Source organism: Aegilops tauschii, chromosome 2 (genome assembly GCF_002575655.3).
Source record: "Aegilops tauschii subsp. strangulata cultivar AL8/78 chromosome 2, Aet v6.0, whole genome shotgun sequence".
Lineage (NCBI taxonomy): Eukaryota > Viridiplantae > Streptophyta > Magnoliopsida > Poales > Poaceae > Aegilops > Aegilops tauschii.
The window spans coordinates 287,989,211-288,010,514 of record NC_053036.3 but is presented as its reverse complement, the minus strand read 5'-3'; the positions used below and the strand labels follow the sequence as shown (position 1 = coordinate 288,010,514).

Sequence of the window (21,304 nt, the reverse complement as noted above, 5' to 3'; positions counted from 1 at the left end):
CAACCCAGTCAACTGGGACCCACTGGGCCCACTGGCAGTGGCTCTGGGGTGGCCCCAGGCCAGCCACGTCGGCGGCCGGCGCCGGAGCGACTCCGGCGACCAAAACAGAGGCGGCCCCTCGCCGGAGTTGGCCGGAATCGCGCTACGGGGCTCGGGGAGGAGCGGGGCTAGGCTCATTCGAAGGAGCTCGCAGCGCCGTATCCAGTGGTGGCCGTAGCTTCGCCGGACTTGGCCGGAATCGGCGCCGGCGAGCGGCGGAGGCGGCGGCGTGCACGGGTGCCCGACGGAAACGGGGCTACGGCGTGCTATCGAGCAAGCGGAGGGGCTGGGGAGCATCTACGCGCTGTGGGGAGTGCAACGGGCTTGAGCCCGTGACCAAAAGGTCACCGGAGACCCGCCGGCGACGAGCTCCGCGGCGCCGCGTTCGGGCGCTTCGGCGGCAACTAGCTAGGGCGCACGAGAGAGAGAGGAGGAAGCAGGGGCTCACCGAGCGGCGCACACGGTGGCCCTTGGGGGTTTAGTAGCTGCAGGGGCGCGGCCGGAGTTGGTGAAGAGCGGCGGCGGAGCTTGTCGGAGCAGAGGAGGGAGACGGCGACGTCGGGGGTGATGTAGGGGGGTCCCGGCTCGAGCAGGTGGTCGGGGAGGACGGGCTCGACGCGGCGGAGCTCGTGGACACGTCGGGGAGGGCAACGGGGCTCGGTGGCCGCGTGAACGACGGCGGCACGTCGGCGACCGCGCTCGGGCGGTGGGGAAGGAGGGAGCGGCGTGGATCTGGGGGATAGGGAGAGGCGCAGAGGCCGAGAGGTGAGCGGGGGGGGGGGGGCGAGTGGGAGAGGGGCCCGAGGGGGCGGGGGGGCGCTGGCGTCCTTATCCTCCCCCGTCGCCGGCGAGGGGGTGCGGCGGGGACCTGCCCCTGTTCCGACCCCGGTCGGGGGAACAGGGAAGGGGAGGGCGACCCGGGGAGGTGGGCTAGGCCGGCTGGGCCTGGGGTCGGCCCAGTTGGGCCAGGGTCCAGTGGGGGGGCCTTCTCCTTCTCTTTTTTTCTTTGTTTGTTCTGTTTTCTTTTGTATTTTCTTTTTATTTATTTATTTTCTTTTCTGTTTTATTTCATTTAAAAGTATTTAGGCATTTTATAAAAATGTGTTTTCTCCACAATAATTATCAGTGCAATATCTGGCATGGGCCGAACATTTTTGTTTAAATTTTTGAAAACTTTTATTTTCCACTTTAAATTTAATTGAAGTTTGAATTAGGAGTTTGAAAAGAAATGTGATTCAAATGTGATCAAGCCCTGTTTAGCAACATGATTAGCTTAATCACAGAGAGTTACTGTAGCATGATTCTCGGGGTGTTACAATAAATTAGTGGCATTTTTGTGTAGAGAGAGGAGAAGGTAAGAACAGAAGAAGAACAGAAGAAGAAGGGAGGAAGGGGAGGATAAGGCCGCAGGGAGCCGGCCAGCCGCACGCGAGGTGGGGCCACACCCTGTCGGCCAGCAGCTGGCCGATCGGCTCGCGGTAGGCCGACAGGGGCACGCACGCGCCGACAGCTCCCTCCCTCCCCCTCGCGACGTGGCCAGCCCAATCCGAGGCCGACGCGTGCCAGGCGGGCCAGCAGTCGGCCAGCAGCAAGCCGATCGGCCTGCTGTGGGCCGATTAGGTCCAGTCGGCCCGCTGCGGGCTGACGGTGTATTATTTGTGAAAAATATTTTTTCGGCGTAATATTTGTGTAATTTAATTAAAAAAAATGTATTATTTAAAAAAAATTAGCGCCATTTCTTCCCTTATCTCCCAAAAATGGACATCTTCAGCCATGGCAAAGATTGATCCAGGAATCCGCCGGGGTGCGTAGCCCAGTTGCCGCTAGTTCAAATCCCACGCCCGGCGCCGACTACCCTCCCTCTCCCCACTCGCCGTTCCCCCAAAATGAAGCCTTCGATCCAGCCACTGGTCATATATTTTGTTCCCAGTCCTTCAGTTTCTTAGCGATAAATCTTACTAAGCAACCACTATGGGATACATCAGGTGCGTGGTTAAATCATTTGATTTTGTGTATGTATTATCTTAAGAATTGGAAACTTGCTTTCAGGGATGCCTTATTTCCCTTTTGGGTCCGTGTAGATGTGCAGTGAGGTGATGTATGTGTGGTGTAGAGATGGGTGGTAGAGGAGTCGTCAAGGAGACTGTTTTAGCTGAATCGATACACGTGTGTTAGCTTATTTTGTGTTTTTTTGCCTGAGCTAAATTGTTTGAATTTGTTGGATCTAACATGTAATATGTGTTCGCCGTCATACCTGTAGAGCAGACCACATTCGTCACCATTTAGGCATATAATGTGGAATCAAGATCCAACCGCTCCATGCTTAATGACACCACACAGATTGCCATTGACAGAATTGATCTTGGCATATTATGAAAATAATAATCAAATCTAGCCCTTGCTTGGTCGGATGTACGACCTGAATCATCATTAATGAAATCATCCAAGTATATTTACATAGAAACACGAAAATCTTGCCACTTTGTGCTCGATCATGCCCAATGAAGAGATGTTGATGGATCTTTTATTTTGTATTGACAGATGTACATTCAATTATATTATGGTCATGTCAGAGCTATGAGACAGATCAGGGCATGAGTCGTGAGATCCAAACTGCGGATACTTAGTAAACTGAAGGTACACATTCATGATTCATCTAGTTCTTTTTTTAATACTGATTATGCAATGCACAGACCACAGATTGTTTTAGTGCTATTTCAAATTTGCAAACATAGTCATGTGTGTCCGCAGAAATACCTGATTCATCTGAAATCCGTATGAAGTTCCTTTTCAAAGAAGGTTACATAGAGTAAAATAGAAATATTCTAAGGTCTCTTGACTAAAGGATCTCCTTGTACACAATATTTTTTGCCGAATTATTTTCCTTAGATTCTTCATCTGAAATTAAAACTTTAAGTCCATCTCTACTTGTGACTCTTGATACCGCTACATAGAGTTGGCCTTGTGTGAACACCTGCTTTGGTAAATATAGCCCCACATGTTTTAGCGACTGCCCTTGACTCTTATTTATTGTCATTGCAAAACAAACTGATATTGGGTACTGCCTCCTTTTTAACAGAAACGGCCATTTTGAGTCACTTGGTGACATAATAATCCTTGGAATATATACCTTGTTTCCAATGTTTGTCCCTGTTATTATCTGAGCTTCTATGAACCATTTGCCTAGCTGTGTTATAGTTAGTCTCGTACCATTGCATAAGCCCTCGCTTTAATTGATATTCTGTAGCAGCATAACCGGCAGTCCAACTTTCAGCCGTATTCCGTGGTCTGGTATTCCAGGGCATTTCAAGCTATTTAGGAATTCTGTTGGGTACAAATGGTCTCCATCTTCTGAATTTGACATTGCTTTGCACACTGTATCTGAGCTTCGATAGGTTACCTCTTCACCTTCTATTCTACCCTTGATGTAAGAATTTACCTCATCGACCATCTCATTTCTTGGACATAAGATGGCTCTCTCTTCTAAGTATGTTCGGTTCATGTAGTTTGTCCATAGGTTTGGATAGGTGCTGTTGATGATAGTTTCTAATTGGTTCTCTCCTTTCTGCAGTAGTAAGTCCTCCGGTATATGTACCCATGCCTCTTCTTCTTTATTTCCAACTAATCCATCTCCAATATTTAGAATCCAGACCGCAAAATCTGCGGTCTTCTTTTGTTCTTCTGGAGTATCTGTTAGTGCAGAAACGCGCATGTTCTGAGTGAGCTGGAATTCCTCAAAGTGGTTCCATAAGTAGGAACGTTTTAAGGATGCATCTACAATATGAGATCTTCGCCCTTTCGGTATTACTGGCAAGATTTCTCTGAAGTCACCTCCCATCACTACCGTCATCCCTCCAAATGCTTTATCTGCACTACTTGCATTTGTGAAGCTTAGGATGTCTCTCAAGCTCTTTTCCAATGCTTCGAAGCAATGTTTGTTCGCCATAGGTTCTTCATCCCATATAATTAAGGATGTTTTATTTAGCAGGTCTGCAAGATAGGATCCTTGCTTGATGTCACATGTGGACTCATTATTGATGTTGAGTGGGATGTGAAATCTTGAATCTGCAGTTCTTCCTCCAGGTATAAGAAGTGCTGCTATTGCACTGGATGCTACTGCTAAAACTATTTTTCCTTCAGATCGTAGTGATGTCGTGATTGCCTACCACAGAAATGTTTTTCCTGTTCCACCATATCCATTGACAAATATGAGTTTGCCTAGTTTGCTATTTACAGATTGTAGTATTGCATCAAAAGCTTGTTTCTGTTCTCCATTTAACTTTGCAAGTAGTGCCACTTTCTCTATTTGTAGAGACTGTCTGTCATAGTTAAGCTCTTCACTTACCAACCTATTTTGTAGACCTTGTAGTGAGTTGCTATCTGGTAATGGAATTCCTTCATAATCTTTTAGTGACTTTCCACCTCTCCTTAGCAAAATCTCTATCTCTATAAGTGTGAGATTTTTTATTTGTTCAGGATTAAGCGGTAGTTCATCGAAGTTCAAGATTTTCCTTTGACGTCGTTGTATGTCCTTTGAGAGTAATTCCCATGTAGATTCCCATAGTTTCCCTGGATCTGTGACCTCACAAAAAATGAGTATTGTGCAGAAAAGTTGTCGCATTTGTTGGGCAGAAGCCCAATGCGATGCTTCCTTAATACAATCATCCCACTCTTGGTCATCATTGAGTAATCCAACGGCATAACATGCTGATTTATAGGTTGGGTGTACAATACCATTTACTTTTCTGATGTCCTCATATGATTTACAACCTTTGACAGTATTTAGCAGAATCCTCAGGTAATATTTCTCACCACTTGCTGGATGGGCATAGTAGATCCTCCCAATAGACCGTTTCCCGCCTTTCCTTGGTTTCCATCTTTTCTCCTTTGCATGCCACGTCCACTTAGTGCGGAATTCTGCATATGTTAGATTACGGGCCTCCTCATACAATTGATAAGCGGTCGTCCATTCGGTGAAAATTGTTTCCTCTATGCCAGGTCTATGTACAATTTTCTCGATATCAGTTGAGTCCGGGAACACGACCATTTGCTCATCTTGAAGGTGGAATTGCAGTCTCTGTACAGAAGGCTGCCGGTGCTGAAGTTCAAATCCAAAGATACGCCAAGATGCTTCACCTGCAGATAGGTATCGTGCATCAAGGTACATTTGTATCTCGTCACAGTTATTTCCCGCATCCAAAATTACAGTTGCTCTATCCTCTCCTTTGTGGATGTACTTGAACAAATACTTTATGGATCTTGATTTATTACACCATTCCACGTTTATATGGGCCTGGTACTTGACTATTAGGTCCCTGTTGTATGGAACAACATACCTGCTATCTAGCTGTACTCCACTTTTTTCTACTGTCCTGGCATTATTTCTTCTTCTATATATTGGGAATCCTTCATCGATGCTTGTTTCCTCACAGAACATCTTAGGGAAATGTTTTGAGCACTTCCCATTGATCATGCATGGTGACTTGTAGCATGCCTGGCCACATGGTCCATGCATCATGAAATTTTCAACTACCATGTAACCTTCTGGATCAACATCCTTGTCTGGCACCTCTGCTGATATGATCTGGTCAATATTTTGGGGGCTAGGATCCCTGTCATCTGGATCCAAAAATAATAGTATATGTGCATGAGGTAGACCTCTTTTCTGGAACTCGATGGTGTAGACAACTGCAACAAAACATTATAATTTCATTAGTCATGTTTTGAGTTTGGGTAGTAATTTATAGAGGTATATGAATATAAGGTACATAACAAACTTAGTTGTGATGATATGTATGAATTGGCCGAAACTTTGTTGACTTACTTGCTATTGCTTTTCCAAACCGCTTCTTTTTGTATATGTCTTCTATTAGTTCATTCAGCTTTATAAGGAATACTCTATTGACAATGTCTGGACGATCTACTGGTTTTTGTCCTCGTATGAAGTCCAACATGGTCTGTATTTCTGTCCACTTTGGGTTGCCTATGGAAGTGATAACCAGATCTGGATATCCAGCCCACCGACATATGGCCATTGCATCCTGGTAGTACTGCTGTTTATTCCTCGGACTTCCATTATATGATGAAGGTAGTATAATTCTTTTACCTACTTGATCAGTTCTGGTATCACCATTATCAATTGCGTCTTGCAGACCGCTAGATAGCTCTGTTCTAAGCATCCCTTGATGCATCCTGTACCAATTCAGCCTCCATTGCTCAATGCATGTTGCTGCGTCTACGATGAACTGAAGGAACAATTTTCCACTCGTTTGCGAGACTACTTACTGGTTCAGTCGCTGCTGTATGCGATATGCATAATACTTCATCATGGTAACATACTTTCTCTTTCCTTCGACACCTTTTGTTTTTTCTAATTTTATTTCTGGTCTGAATCCATCTTCTCCGTATGGGAATAACAACGGGTATTGCATAGACAGAAAGCTTGGATGCAGTTCCGAAATTCGCTGGAGTTGTTTGTCTTTCTTTTCTACTATTATAGTATTATATCACGTTCAACATTTTCTCCTGTCTGTTCCCCAACAATGAGTGCAGCTATTTCAGATGCAGTTGGTAGGTTGTATTGTCTTCCATCACTGGATCTTGTACCAATTAATAGCAACCTAACATTTTCGAGATCCGACTCTCGGTATCTATCCCTTGCCATACGGAATGATTTCAGTAACTCATTGTGATCATCAAGCATCTGCAATAATCCAGACACAATGCCTTCATCAAGTTGTGTTTTCCTTCCCTTTGAGGTTGAAGCCTGCATTCTGTTTCTGACCTCATTTTCTGTATCATAAAATGTACAATTGAGCAAACTTTGGCCTGAGAGCATTATCTCCATTATCTTTAGGTAGCAACGTGCCAATTTGATGATACTTTTGGCCATTCAAGCGAAAAACATATGGTGCACCACCTTTTTTGTTTATCTCGTAGTCGACCTGGCCACCCATCGAAGTAAATGCAAACATTGAATTATAGTTCCTGATATTGTCTCTGTAATTTGACGATTCTCCCTTTTTCATTAGATGTCAGTAGCTGCTGAAGGTATGCTGGAGGTTTTTTTAATGGTGGCAGTTTGACTTTGCCTTCCTTGCAACAAAGACCGAATGTTGGTCTTGACTTGTTTGTGTTATGCTTGCTTCTCTCTTGATGCCACATTATAGCATTGCAGAATGGACATATGCATGTTGGTTTTCCAAAATTTGAAACCTCACTTGGAGAGCTCTGAGATTTACCTCATTTTTTCATCGCTTGTAACTTTTTTCTATTTGCTCGATGCAACTTACTTATCTCCTTTCTTCTAACCAAATCGGTATCTGCTAAGCCTCTAGCAAAATTTGATGTTTCTAAAGCATGTTCACCAGCTGTTGTACTCAAAGCAGACTCAGTTTCACAATTTTGTTTTCTTTGAACCAACCTTGCACACTTGTTGCTCTGATTTCCATGGACTATCTGTTTCCTCTTTCTTGGTTTTTGTTTATTTGGACCCGGTGAAATCCTGTAACAAATATATTTGGCAGTTGTTAGTCCATTATATCAAGCATGGGCTAACGGCCATGATTATGTCGTTAAAGGGGGCACCTTTCTTGCTCTTTGTTTACTGCACCACGATCATTGGGTATTTCCTGAAAATAAAAGGAGTTAAACTTTATCTGCATAGCACAATAAAAGGAATTTGAAGAGATAGTAAATACGTGATTACTGTTAGGAATAAGCAACTTGTATTCCCATGAGGCCATAGGCCGATATATATACATGTACAGGTGTGGTACATATGCAGGAAATCCCTTATACAACGGGATAAATACAAAGGGGTATACATGACTTATATTATAACTCTAACACCCCCCCTCAAACTCATGGTGGAGGAACAACACTGAGTTTGGAGAGATAAAAGCCATGTTGCGCTCTAGTCTGGGCCTTCGTCAGGAAATCCGCCAACTGTAACTCGGAAGGCACATACTGAAGAGCAATGACCTGATCCTGCACAGCAGCGCGCACATAGAAAGCATCAACACCAATATGCTTGGTGAGCTCATGCTTCACAGGATCGCGCGCAATGCTAATAGCACCTGTATTGTCAGATAAGAGCATAGTCGGGGTAGTGACAGAAACACCAAAATCCTGAAGTAACCACCGTAACCAAGTCACCTCTGCCGTCAAAGGAGCCATAGCTCGCAACTCAGCCTCAGCACTCGAACGGGAAACTGCAATCTGTTTCTTCGTCTTCCAGGCAATGAGAGAACCGCCAAGAAAAACACAGTAAGCAGAAAGCGAACGGCGATCAGAAGGATCACTAGCCCACGTAGCATCCGCATAGGCCTGAAGCTGTAAAGAACTGGAGCTAGGAAAGAAGAGACGGTGAGAGATCGTGCCCCGAAGATATCGGAGAACACGAAGGAGATGACTATAATGAACCGATGTGGGAGCAGAGACAAACTGACTCAGAATATGAACCGGATAAGAGATGTCCGGACGAGTGACAACTAGATAGACTAGACTGCCAACGAGATGACGATAACGCGTCGGGTCAGGGAGAGGATCACCATCAGTAGCACGGAGGTGAACATTGAGCTCCATAGGAGTCTCAACAGTGCGCTCGTCGGAAAGAGCAGCACGAGCAAGAAGATCCTGGATATACTTTTCCTGGGATATAAAAAAGCCATCAGAGGTAGAAGAGACTTCAATCCCAAGAAAGTAGCGAAGAGGTCCAAGATCAGACATAAGAAACTGCTCACTAAGACGAGCCTTTACAAAGGCAATATACTCGGGGTCATCCCCAGTGATGACCATATCATCAACATAGAGAAGAAGAAGAGTCCGGCCACGAGTAGAAACGTGAATAAACAGTGCGGGATCATGAGCACTTGCTGAAAAACCAGCAGTAGTGACCACAGAAGCAAAACGCTCAAACCAGGCGCGAGGGGCTTGCTTAAGGCCATAGAGAGAGCGACGAAGACGACACACCATGCCATCAGGAACAGAATACCCAGGTGGTGGCTGCATGTACACCTCCTCACGCAGCTCACCATTAAGAAAGGCATTCTTAACATCAAGCTGAGATATAGACCAGTGGCGTGCAGAGGCAACGGCAAGAAGTGTACGAATAGTGGTCATATGGGCCACAGGAGCAAAAGTCTCGTCATAATCACGACCAAGCTCCTGCTGAAAACCACGAGCCACGAGACGAGCTTTGTGACGCTCAAGAGAACCATCGGAGCGAGTCTTAACCTTGTAGACCCACTTACAAGTGATGGGACGGACTCCGGGAGGAAGAGAAACAAGATCCCAGGTACCAGTGCGTTCAAGAGCAGCAATCTCCTCTGCCATCGCAAACTGCCATTCAGGATGAACAACAGCCTGACGGTAAGAAGTCGGCTCAAGAACAGCAGCACCAGCGGTGGGAAATCCAAAGCGATCAATAGGCGGACGAGGACGAGAACGCAAGCCATAAGTAGGTTGAGAGGAAGAGGACGACTCATCCAAGGAAGCATCCACAGGTCGTGAACGACGAGTGTAATGCTGAGGAAGAGATGGAACAAGAGAAGGAGGAATCACCAAGGTAGAATCAGGGGGTGACGACGAAGAAGTCACCGGAGATGAAGGTGTAGAATCCAGTGACATGCTAGGTGAGGAGACCGGGGAAGATGGTGGCGGCGAATCGACGAGGGGTGGAGAAGCAGAGGGAGTGGAACGAATAGGCACAGGCGCGACGGGAGTGATAGGGGAGTTAGGAAAAGTGAGGAAAGAGATATCCTCCACGGAAAAAAACGAGGAAGATGGGTGTGGGTAAAAAGGACGAGACTCATCAAAAGTCACGTCTCGAGAGATACGCATCCGACGACCGACAGGATCCCAACAACAATAGCCCTTATGCTCATCACTGTAGCCTAAGAAGACACACTCAACAGACTGAGCGGTCAGTTTGGTGCGTTTGCGAGGGGCAAGAAGAACATAGCAAACACAACCAAACAAGCGAAGCATCGAATAATCGGGAGAACGATCAAAAAGACGCTCAAAAGGAACACCACCCTGCAAGGCAGCAGATGGCTGAAGGTTGATGAGATAGACGGAAGTGCAGATAGCCTCGGCCCAAAAATGAGGCGGAAGAGAGGCGGCGATCATCATGGCACGAGCCGTCTCAAGAAGGTGAGGATGCTTGCGCTCAGACACGCCATTCTGAGCATGAGCACCAGGACAAGAGAACTGGGCAAGAGTACCCTGCTCAGCAAGGACACCACGCAACATCTTAGAGATATACTCACCAGCGGAGTCAGCACGAAAAACACGAATGGGTGAAGAGAACTGAGTATGAACCATGGCAGCAAAACGCTTATAAATAGACAACACCTCACTACGTGAAGTCATGAAATAAAGCCATGTGTAACGAGAAAAATCATCGATGAAAATAATATAGTATTTATGACCACCTTTCGAAGCGAAAGGAGCCGGACCCCATACATCAGAATGGACTAAATCGAAAGGACGCTTAGACACTGACTCACTATGGGAATATGGTAACTGAATCTGCTTGCCAAGACGACAACCCTGACACTCTAAAGAGACATCTCCTGAGACAGACCCCAGAAGACCTCGACGAACTAAAGACGATAACCGAGAACCACACAGATGACCAAGTCGATGATGCCACTGCTTGAAGGAACCAGTAACAGAGGCGACAACAGCGGAGGGACTGGCGATGGTGGTGGCAGCGGAAGGAACATGAAGCCAGTCCAACTCCCAAAGACCCTGAGAATCACGGCGGCGAGGGCCAGCCCCAACCAGAGTGTGCGTGCGACGATCCTGGACAGAACAAGAGTCAACATCAAGGATGACACAACAACCAGAATCAGTAAGTTGACCGGCAGAAAACAGATTCATGGTAAGTCGAGGAACATGAGCAACATCAGGAACAGAATAAGAAGGAGTGGAAAGATGGCCTCTACTAGCAACAGAAAGTGGAGTACCATCAGCAGTGAAGACATGAACAGGAGAATCCAGCGAGCGAAGAGAAGACAAAGCGGAAGAATGAGAAGACATATGAAAAGAAGCTCCAGAATCCAGAACCCATGGGGATGTACCTGACTGTGTAGAGGGCGGGTGCTCAGTGCGGGAAGCATCAGTCACAGAACCAACAGTACCCGTCGAGGAAGAACCTGAAGCCGCGAGCAGACGCTTAAGTCTCAGAATATCCTGCTCAGTCAAAGCAATGGCTGAAGCTGGCGAGGGAGATGACGAAGTCCCGGAGGAGGATGATCGCGCCTTGCGCAGGTGTTTCCGCTTTGTGTAGCACTGGGACTCAATATGACCATCATTGTTGCAGTAGTCACAATGTGAACGGGGCCGACCTGAGCCTCCAGAAGGAGTGGGCAAGAGCGGCGGAGCACTCGAGCGAGAATGGGGCTGTGCAGCAGGTGGAGTGGAAGAAACCCGAGTAGCGAGCACAGAGGGAACCTCCAGCAAACCAGCACCACGTAGGCGAGTCTCCTCAGCACAAATCTCTGAAAGCGCCTCCATGAGAGAAATACGGCCACGAGCAAACAACTGAGCACGCCGGGGCTCAAACTCCTTACGGAGCCGAGACAGGAACTCGTAGACGCGATGAAACTCCAAATCGGCCTGGACAGCCTGGCAGCAGGGGCAAGTACGACAACCAGCACTGCGGAGAGAATCAAGCTGGCGCCAGATAGCAGAACTCTGTGCATAAAAGTCATCAACAGTAGAGTCACCCTGCTGAAGAGCATGCTCCTGACGAACCACAGAAAGATATAAGGCATCACCAGAGGGCTCATAGCGCTGACGAAGGCAGGTCCACATCTGGAAGACAGTAGGAAGACCCAGAAACTCAGAAGCAAACTGAGGCAGAACACTAGCAGTGAGAACAGCTGCAGCACGAGCATCATCATCAAGCCACTGAGTGTAAACAGACAAAGCACCATGATACGTCTGAAGAGCCTCCTCATAAGCCAAAGCCCTCTCATCATAGGCACGATCAGCAGCCTCATCAGCAATCTTAGCCGCATCCTTGGCGGCCTGATTAGCATCCGTAGGAAGAACCAGTGGAGTCGGCGGAGTAGGGGCCACCGGAGGAACCGGACGTGGCGGACAGCAGACCTCGCCAGAAAGAACACCCCAGAGACGGATGCCACGCATGTGAATGCGCATGAAGCCAGCGAACTCGGTGTAGTTAGTACCATCGAAGATCACCGGACAGCGAGGGACAGAGACATAGCCCGATGTAGCAGACATTTTTTTTTAGGAGAGACCCGTAATCAGACGGCAGGCGGAAGACCACGGGAGACCACCGCGAACGGCGGCCGCCGGAAGTGGATGCGTGACCACGAGTCCGGGCGGGAGGGGCGAACAACGGCGCCTGGCGTGAGGGGCTCCTGGCAGATCTGGGCAGAGAGAGCGCGGTGCGGGGGCGCGCGAGGGAGAGCACGAAATCCCGCGGGTCGCGGTGGCCGAGCACGGGGAGAGCTTCGGCGGCGGCCGACTGCGAGCGGGAGGGAGCTTCGGCGGGAGGGAGCTTCGGCGGGAGAGCGGGAGGGAGCTTCGGCGGGAGGGAGCTTCGGCGGCGTCAGCAGCTGCGGGAGCGGGAGGGCGGCGGCTGACTTCGAGCGGGAGCAGCCACGGCGACGGCGGCTTCGAGCGGGAGGAAGACGAGCCAGACGCGATCGGGACGGATCAATAGCACGAGTTGCAGCGTGCAAAAAATTGACCTAGCTCTAATACCATGTTAGGAATAAGCAACTTGTATTCCCATGAGGCCATAGGCCGATATATATACATGTACAGGTGTGGTAAATATGCAGGAAACCCCTTATACAACGGGATAAATACAAAGGGGTATACATGACTTATATTATAACTCTAACAATTACCATTTTACTCTCCTGGCAAGCTACAACGGCAGTGGATGTATATACGCATGTGAATAACATGTAATATATTTATTTCATGATCAGTTATTTTTATAGGTACATGTATTGAGCTATTTTCTTGTTTATTAATAAGTAATAATGTATAATGCAAGCCAGTACCTTTCATTCTGATGGTGTAGGCTGTCTTGTTGGGCATGAATATCCGACTGGTCACCAATCATGCTTAATAACTTCTGACGCTTGCTTTCTTTTGTTTGGTTTGGAGATTGACTTTGCTTTGTCCTAGCTTGTCTGCGTTCATTTTTTTCATATATTATTTGCATTATAATGTAATGCTTTTTCATTTGTTAGTTAGACTGTAGATGTGCTAGAGGCAGTAAATTGTGTCATAACATACAGGTTGTTCCCTTCCACTCTAATTTGCTGAAAATTTTATTCGGATAGTCAGGTCAATATATTCAAGGGTGCATGGAACATTGTTATAAGAATAGGATAGAAGTGTTGTAGTAAAGTTTGTACCTTATTTTCGTCAGGTAATTTGTCTTTTTTCCCCAAGATGATATCCCTGCAAATGGTATGTAGTCTTATTAGAAATAGTTTAAATATAAACTCAAATTGGTTTTGCTGCAAGGCACTATCTGAACTCTTTACTTCAAATATGGAAAGGAAATAGCTCGAATATTGCTAAAAATCATATGTCGAACACCATTATTTGCAATAGACATGGTCACTATTATCTATTCTACCTTTTGGCGTTTTTATCCCCCTTTTGGATCACAGGCACATGATTATTTGACATGGTGGGCGAGGCTAGTGCTTATGGGTTTGTCAATTTCAGATCGACCCTCTGAAACAACAGATGACTTATGTGTCTTCTTCGCACCTAGTGAAGGTTTTAGTAAAATCATAGAAATTAATACTTAATAGAAACAACATCATCGAGAGTAGGCATGAAGTAATATGTTAAAAAGCCGATCATACCTCTTTTTTCTCTTTATTCCGTGTCTTTGCAAGCCCTGGATCGTTTGAAGACGCGGAAGCTCCGGATCGTTTATGTGTAAATCGTGTGTATGCATGCCCTTATATAAAGGAAGTTGTGTTCGAGTTGGACTTTGCAGGTCTTGTTTATTCTGGACTGTATTAAATAATATAATACCAAGCCGTGTCCCATGGTCATTCCTAATAATAGAAACAACCTGCTCGTTCCTTTTTAGATATATTCTGGTGGCACACGATTATATTATTTTTATAGTTTGATTAGCCGGCCGCACAAAATGAAGTTGCTTATTTTGGTAAAAAAAATTAATATGTTAATTTGTCCGTGTGGCTTTGGTTTTTTTTTTTCATTTTTACTACCTTTTCTTTTTTTGGGGGAAAATGTTACTACCTTTTGTTAGATCAAAATGTCTATAATTAGTCATGCTTCTGTCGACGATGGTGTCTCTTCGATTGGGAAATGTCATATATGCCTTTTTTAAATAAAAAGTATTCATGTTTGACTATTTGTCATGATTGTAAACATTCATTTGAAGAAACTTTCGGAAAAATGAAATCAGTGGTATGAAAAAGCAAACTTTTAGTAGTAAACTTGTCTTCACACATAGTCAAAAGGGTAATGCAAGTAGGAAATTGGGAAAGTGGCCTGTGTCTTTATTGTTTGGCCACTCTTGGGGTTGCAAACATGGGTCTAACTGAAGGAATTTATGCTAAAATAAGTTGGGTGCATTAAGAATCGAGTAGGCAGCGGTCTCGTCCTGCCTCGCACATCATCATGTTGTGTCGCCATCGCCTTTGTAGGTAGCCATTTTTACACCGGACGGCAAAACCTGACATTGCCCTTCCTCTTCTTTACACTACCCCATCAGTGAGTACAACAATATATAGTGGTTACCATTTTCATACATGAGTTCAGTAAGAAACTATTCGAACTGAAATTAATTAATGGTTGATAACTATCTCAACTTGATTCATGCATGGCCAGGGAGTATATGAATGAATATTCGGTTATATAACATGATAGAAAAAATATGAAAATTTTACATAGTCATCAAGTACTAAAGATCTATAGTTCGTATTCTAACAATCGAATTCTAAATATTACAAATTATTTCTTCCTGCCCCGTCGTGATCTGCAAGGTTGTTGTTTATCATCAAGGCATTGTGCATGCTTTCGCGCTTTTTTTTTGGGTGTTGAATTGCTCTTCTGAGTCTTCATCGTCCTCAAGAACAACAACTTGTCTCTTAATTCTTGTACTCCTTCTTATCACTCTGTATTCTTCTTCTTCTTCATCACCACTGTCTTCGTGTATATCATCTAAAATATTTTCTTTTGGTTCCTTTTTAATGATGACACCTTTTGGAAATTTCTTCAAGTTACCCTAGATATAATAAGAGAGTTAGTCCAATTTGTTTGTCTTGAAATATGATTTTTTGAATGAGGAACTCCATATATTTTTTGAATACCTTCATCTTTTGGAGGATCAAGTGACAATAGTTATCTTCTCGTTAGAATCTTCATAGCGTTTCAGCTTTCTCCACCTTGTGCTTTTATTTTTGCATATTTCATCATTGTTTTTATCATGTATTTGAACAGATTGACTCTCTTCATCTACCCCAGGTTTAATGACACCAGCTTTTGAAAAATTCTTCGGCTTACTCTACAAAAGCATCAAAAGATCAGGTCAGTTCCATTGTGTCTAAAATATGGTATATTATGAAATAGATGATGTATAAGGGAGTGTAATCTACAGATAATTAGGAATGTTGTTATTTTTCATTTTGTTTCAATTTTTGACGCAAATATTAACTTTGAGAAATATAATGGAATGCAGGAAAATCAGTAAATATCATATCGTTTCATTGTTGTCACTCTTCAAAGATGAACTACCGGTGTCTAGAAAGAATAGTCTTGAGACTGTGTAGTCTGGTCTACAACTGGTGAAATTGTAGTCTGTCAATCTAAACTGAAAAATTACAGTCTGACCACAAATCTCTTGGATTGGTTTTGGAAGCTTGTCACTTTCGTTACAAATTGATGCAACCATGTTTTCTGCCGACTCATGAATTAATTGTTGAGCTTCTTTTTCAAAAAGTACGCAAGATGCAGATGCAGTCGAATCACTGATTTGAAGCTTAATCTTATATCTGCAAAATATGTAATGAATTTATTTAAAAAAATTCTATTAAAACTATTAAGGTAGATATCTGTTAAACTCTTTACCGTGGTTTGGGTTGAGCTTTCCTATCGCATTCGGTACAATAGTAGCAATCAATTCTCTTTTGAAGTAGCTTCCTGCAATTATTTTCGCTGCATGATATGTAGTACCAACCATATCTTGTATAAACATCATTAATTACTGCTTTCACGGTAAATATCCTTCCCTGTAGAGTAAATATAAATATATCTATGCTTATGAGTGGGAGAAAACAATTCATTATTATCGCTGGATTACGAACCTGATTTGATGAATCTAACAGAATGCCATTTAACTCTTCTAAAGTTTTTCTATTGTAGCGCATTTGCTCTTCCAGTGTACCTTTTAGATGGTTCTCCTCAACATGTAGTTCTTTGATAATTTTTTCCTTGGAACAAATGCTATTTGGAGACAAAGATATGAGCCAGGGTAGGTAGTACTCACATTGACATTAAAAGGGCAATGTTTGTAGGAATTTCACTTACCTGTTTTGTACATCCATAGTCTCAGGAATATCTAAATTTATAAAAACTTGAGTTGCACTATTTGACGATAGAGAATATCCTGCATAGTGGTTCAAATAATAATTTTTCTATGTAAAACCAAGCAGAGAGATAATAAAATAAGTGATTAAAATTTGAAAGAAGACATACTGCCAAATTTCCTCAATGTTGTTGATGTAATTATAATGACATTCCCTATTGACTTCACATCAATTAGATCAGCTTTGTCACCCCATAATCTAACTTTCACTTCCTGGTCTCTGTCAACAAAGAGTAAAACAATTGTGAAGACATGACATGAGCATCTTGGCTGCAAATAAGATGTATTTTTTGGCTTACTCGATTAGAAGGAAAATATCACGGATTCTAGAGACCCCAAGATATGTTTTAGTTTCTTCAATTGGTCCTATGTGTGTTGCAACTCCAATAACATCTGTTAGCACATGAATTTAGATGGCATTCTATACATGACATGAAAAAATATGGCATACTGTATATAAAAAGTTCAATGATATCATACCTGAGAGAAAAGTGTCAATGCTTACTTTTGGGGAGAGTACCTTCATGCTTGAAAAGTTGAAACCATACTTTGGAATGTCTTCATTATCTTCAATTTCCTCTATATTTGTTGTGGGAAAGAAGTTGATCATCATATCATTTTGTACAGGTCGAAATTTTGCTGCTGCTGGAATGACTCTCACATTTTTAACGAGGTACACATTGCCTTCTTGAATAAATGACCTTAACTTTTCGATATATGCCTTATTGATAACTCCATGCAACATTGTCCCCTTCAATTGTATTTGTAATTAGCATGTAGATTGAAGCTAAATTATCAAAATAATTCAAGAAAGGATGCAATTTCTATGAGAGAACCATAATAACTCTTCATCAATAAGGACCATGTCTAGACTAAGTATTTCACCATTACTGACCAGTATGGAATCCCATAGTCTTGATACTCTTGCCTTGATTGTTATTTCCTTTCCTCTAGTGGTAGTATTGATCTGACAAAAGGTTTTGTATGCCATGAAAGACTTCGTCATCGAACTGCAAAATCAAAAAGATAGTTAGGAATACGTATGACGATGCTTATGAGATTGTTACTTTTACAGGGGAGCTATTTGTCCAAACCTGTGTGATTAGAGCTGGTCGGAAACGACGGCAACCCGTTCCTGACGGAAGCGATGGAAGGGGCTATCCGCTGCGGACAATGAGATATGTTGTATAGGCTGTTGGCAGCATGAAGCTGGGGACGCGTGCGAGAAGAATTACGATCTATGGAGACGCGTGCGAGAGGAATTACGATCTATGGGATGGCCTCACGTCAAGGAGATGACCTGGAGAATAAAAATCACCCAATGCGCACGTGATGTGTGTATATATATATATATATACATATATATATATAGATATATATATAGATACTCTATTAGACACCCTGGGTGAGGAATTACTTATTTCTCACCCTAGTCCATCTACCGAGCCGGAGGCCACGCACTAAGCCGCACCGGCCAGCGTCCAGGCTGTAAAATTACACCGGTATCTATCTAATTTTACGTTTATATGCCCACGTTCCCGTCCACCTCCCATCCACGTCCTTTTCTTTTCTTGAGTTAAAAAAAAGGCTGCCAACGGTTCGAGATTATCGACGGCGAACAACATGCAGGGATACGGCGGTGTGGTGCTCCGCGATTTGGCACGGCGCGATTTTGCTCGCGGAGCGCCGTGCTGCTCGGCGGCGTGGTGTCGACGCTGGGGTGGTCGCTGGGCGATTGGGGCGGCCTGGTGTGCACCGCTGGTGAGATGTGCCGCCGTCATGGTCGACAGCTTCCTCGAGCACGGCCTCCTCGGATCCGTCCTCCTCGTCCCCAGATCCATCCTTCCATATTCAGTTGCATGCCGCTAAATCAGTCGAGACAGACCCGAATCTTCTCGCTCAGGTGCCCCACGAGCTCCCAATTGGACTAATGTCTAATGTCCGATGGATCTGGGTTCTCCGGATGGTGGTGTTGAAGGGACCCGAGTGGCTAACAACGTGACCGGCAAGCGAGAGGCAACCAGAACCACCGTCCTCGAGCTCTACTACTAATCATTCGGTCATCACGTGGGTTACATGGGTATGTACTACTATGTAGCCATACTTGCCTGCCCCAATCATTTTCATTTGCTTCAGTCCCCAATCTGGTTCGTAGCAGTCGTACATGTAGTAGAATCTTGCCCCCCTCCCCCCCGGTTGTTGAATTTTTGGTCGATTCATGTGCTGCTTCACGTCATCAAACCATTTTCTCATCATTCGTGCACTGAATTATTGAAAAAAAATCATTCTTGTCGTACACACATCACCATTTGTTTCTAGAACAAATAGTCCTATTTGTCGGATTTCTAATTTTCAGAGCTTGCAGAGTGTTATTTCAAGTTTACCGTTTGGTTGTACTTTTGTTTCATCAGATGCACCATATGCTACTATTCAGAAAAGCTTTTGCCCTATCACTGAAGGCCATACTTACTGTATCTATTAGCTACTCCAAACATCATTAGTCTGTTACTATGTACTCAATAATGATTCTGGAGGTGCTGCTAACATTTCCTTCTAGAGATAAAAAAATGATGTGTGGGCTACAGTGATGTGATTGATTTCTGCTTACATTGCATTTGTCTTCCCTGTCATCTATGTTTTGATTTAAAGTAGATATACCTCATGTGGGAGTTGGAACTAAATAACTCACGTACTTGTAGGAATCCTATCAATTTTGAGCTGCTTGTGTGTCATCATTAATTTTCACATAAAAACTAGGATAATTATGTCATTAGTTTTGCAGTAGAAATTATATCGCTAGAGCCATCCCTAGGCGTGCCACCTTTCAATCTATATAGCTACCGGTGCAACATAACAGTATATAGTACCATAGCAGTTTTATACCCCTTAATGATTTTCTGACAATGTTGTATGGTCTGAGTGCCTGAGTGGAACAGGTGAGTTTTTGTGAAATACAATAGCCCCTCCTCTTACGACCCTGTCAATTCTTTTTGAGCTGCTTGTGAGTTTTCTGACAATTTGTGATCATTGTAAACATGAAGTCTTTTGATAGCTCGAAAAACTGTATAATCTTTCCAGTCTCTTATTCTTTATTCTTTCTACTTGACCGAGTAATAACTTTTAACTGTAGTTTGGCAATGATCAATGCACAGTTCTGCTGTTTCCATTAGGCAGCTGGTGTGTTGGTTGAGGACAGGTTTGACTATTTGAGTAGTTCTTTTTTCCTCTTGGAGTAATTGGCTTAGTGTTTTTTTCTCTTGCGCTTGCTCTTGGCAAGTTTTTGTATGATATAATGTTTTTCTATTGTTGGAAGGGCAGCCCTCCTGTGTTTTGTTAAAAAGAATCATGGCCTGCAGGAAAAAGAGCTCAGTTGCTGAAGAGATACACTTGAAAAAGAAGCTACAAGCTTCACTAAATAAGTCAACATCAGTGTTTAGTTGTTGAGCAAGGATAGTCTAAAAAAACTATTCAGAAGCATTTTGAGAAATTTCTTTTTTGCTTCTTTACTTTGCCTGGTTCATTAATCCTTCCTTGTATAATGGGACGTTTCACCTTACATTTAGTATCTAACTAAACTAGAAAATAAACATTGGCTGCTGCATATATGTCAGATTACGTGCACATATTGTGTTTTCTTTTGATATTTCTCTGCCAGGAAATTAGGTGTTGTCAAGGAAATAATCTTCTTGTCAACAATTCCATTTTTTTAATATTCACTTTAGATAACTTTGTTAAGAATTGGAGCTGAATTGATGTTTCAGGGCTACTATCTTATAGATATAGTACAATCAATTGGCTGGCTACTATGTGATGTTCTACTTGGTTTGAGGAGCTATCTGGTTATCTCTGTACAAGCATGCTTATATCCTGAATGAATGTGATGTTACATTGAGTCGCTCATTGATTGTTGTATTTTAGTTTTTTAGCTATTAAGATAGCCATTCAATTACATTAACCTTTGTAGGTGCCAGAACCTGAAATGGTGAAATATACTTCTATCTAGTTAGATTTTATTATTATTGCATAGTAAAATGAATTGTAGCCTAAAGATTGTCTGCCTTCATAAGAAAGAAATACTTCTTAAAATGATCATATGGTGCAGTCCCAGCCTGCGTTTTGACTGCCTGTCTCAAAACTGTAGCCTCGTATGGCCTAAGGTGAGCTAAATGTTGAATCCACCAAACCTTTTCATAGTTTAGGTTCTGTAGTGTTTTTCATCTATGTTTTTGTGAGCTAAACGATGTTAGTGTTTTATAGTTCACTTGCAATTCTTTTTGAAAATCCAAGTTCCCTCATCATATTTGAGCCATCAAGGTAAATCCAACATGGAATTTTTGAATTTTTTATTCTTAGTATGTCGGGACCCCGATTCCAAGTCACACCGATCTAGCCTGTAACACCTCATATCACTTTGCGGCCTCACGCACGGTACTCCCACGGGTGTTGCCTTACCATGGCCCGGGACCGTTTGCGCCTTTTGGCTCGCGTATATGACAATGTCGCTAGCATCCATATGACAGAGAACCCGGGCCGACATGGCTAGTCGTGAACCCAAAGCGGCACTAACGTATGGGGACAGGCATACATGAATCAACATCGAACGTATCGGTCAGCAGCGTGCGAATCCGGACTGTAGCA

At 43.7% G+C, this 21,304-nt stretch overlaps 1 long non-coding RNA gene across 4 annotated transcripts; it reads left to right on the top strand.

Annotated features, from left to right (window-relative positions):
- Positions 1 to 1,804: 1,804 nt before the first annotated feature.
- Positions 1,805 to 20,276, top strand: LOC141041647 (uncharacterized). 4 transcript variants are annotated; one of them, XR_012202499.1, is made up of 8 exons: positions 1,805 to 2,024; positions 2,581 to 2,676; positions 4,028 to 4,122; positions 5,038 to 5,200; positions 5,986 to 6,369; positions 15,547 to 15,609; positions 17,294 to 17,339; positions 17,742 to 20,276. It is a non-coding gene; the product is annotated as an uncharacterized lncRNA (long non-coding RNA). The 4 variants fall into 4 exon arrangements; XR_012202500.1 differs by adding an exon at positions 15,761 to 16,552 and having other exon boundaries at positions 5,038 to 6,369; XR_012202497.1 differs by having other exon boundaries at positions 5,038 to 6,369.
- Positions 20,277 to 21,304: the final 1,028 nt, after the last annotated feature.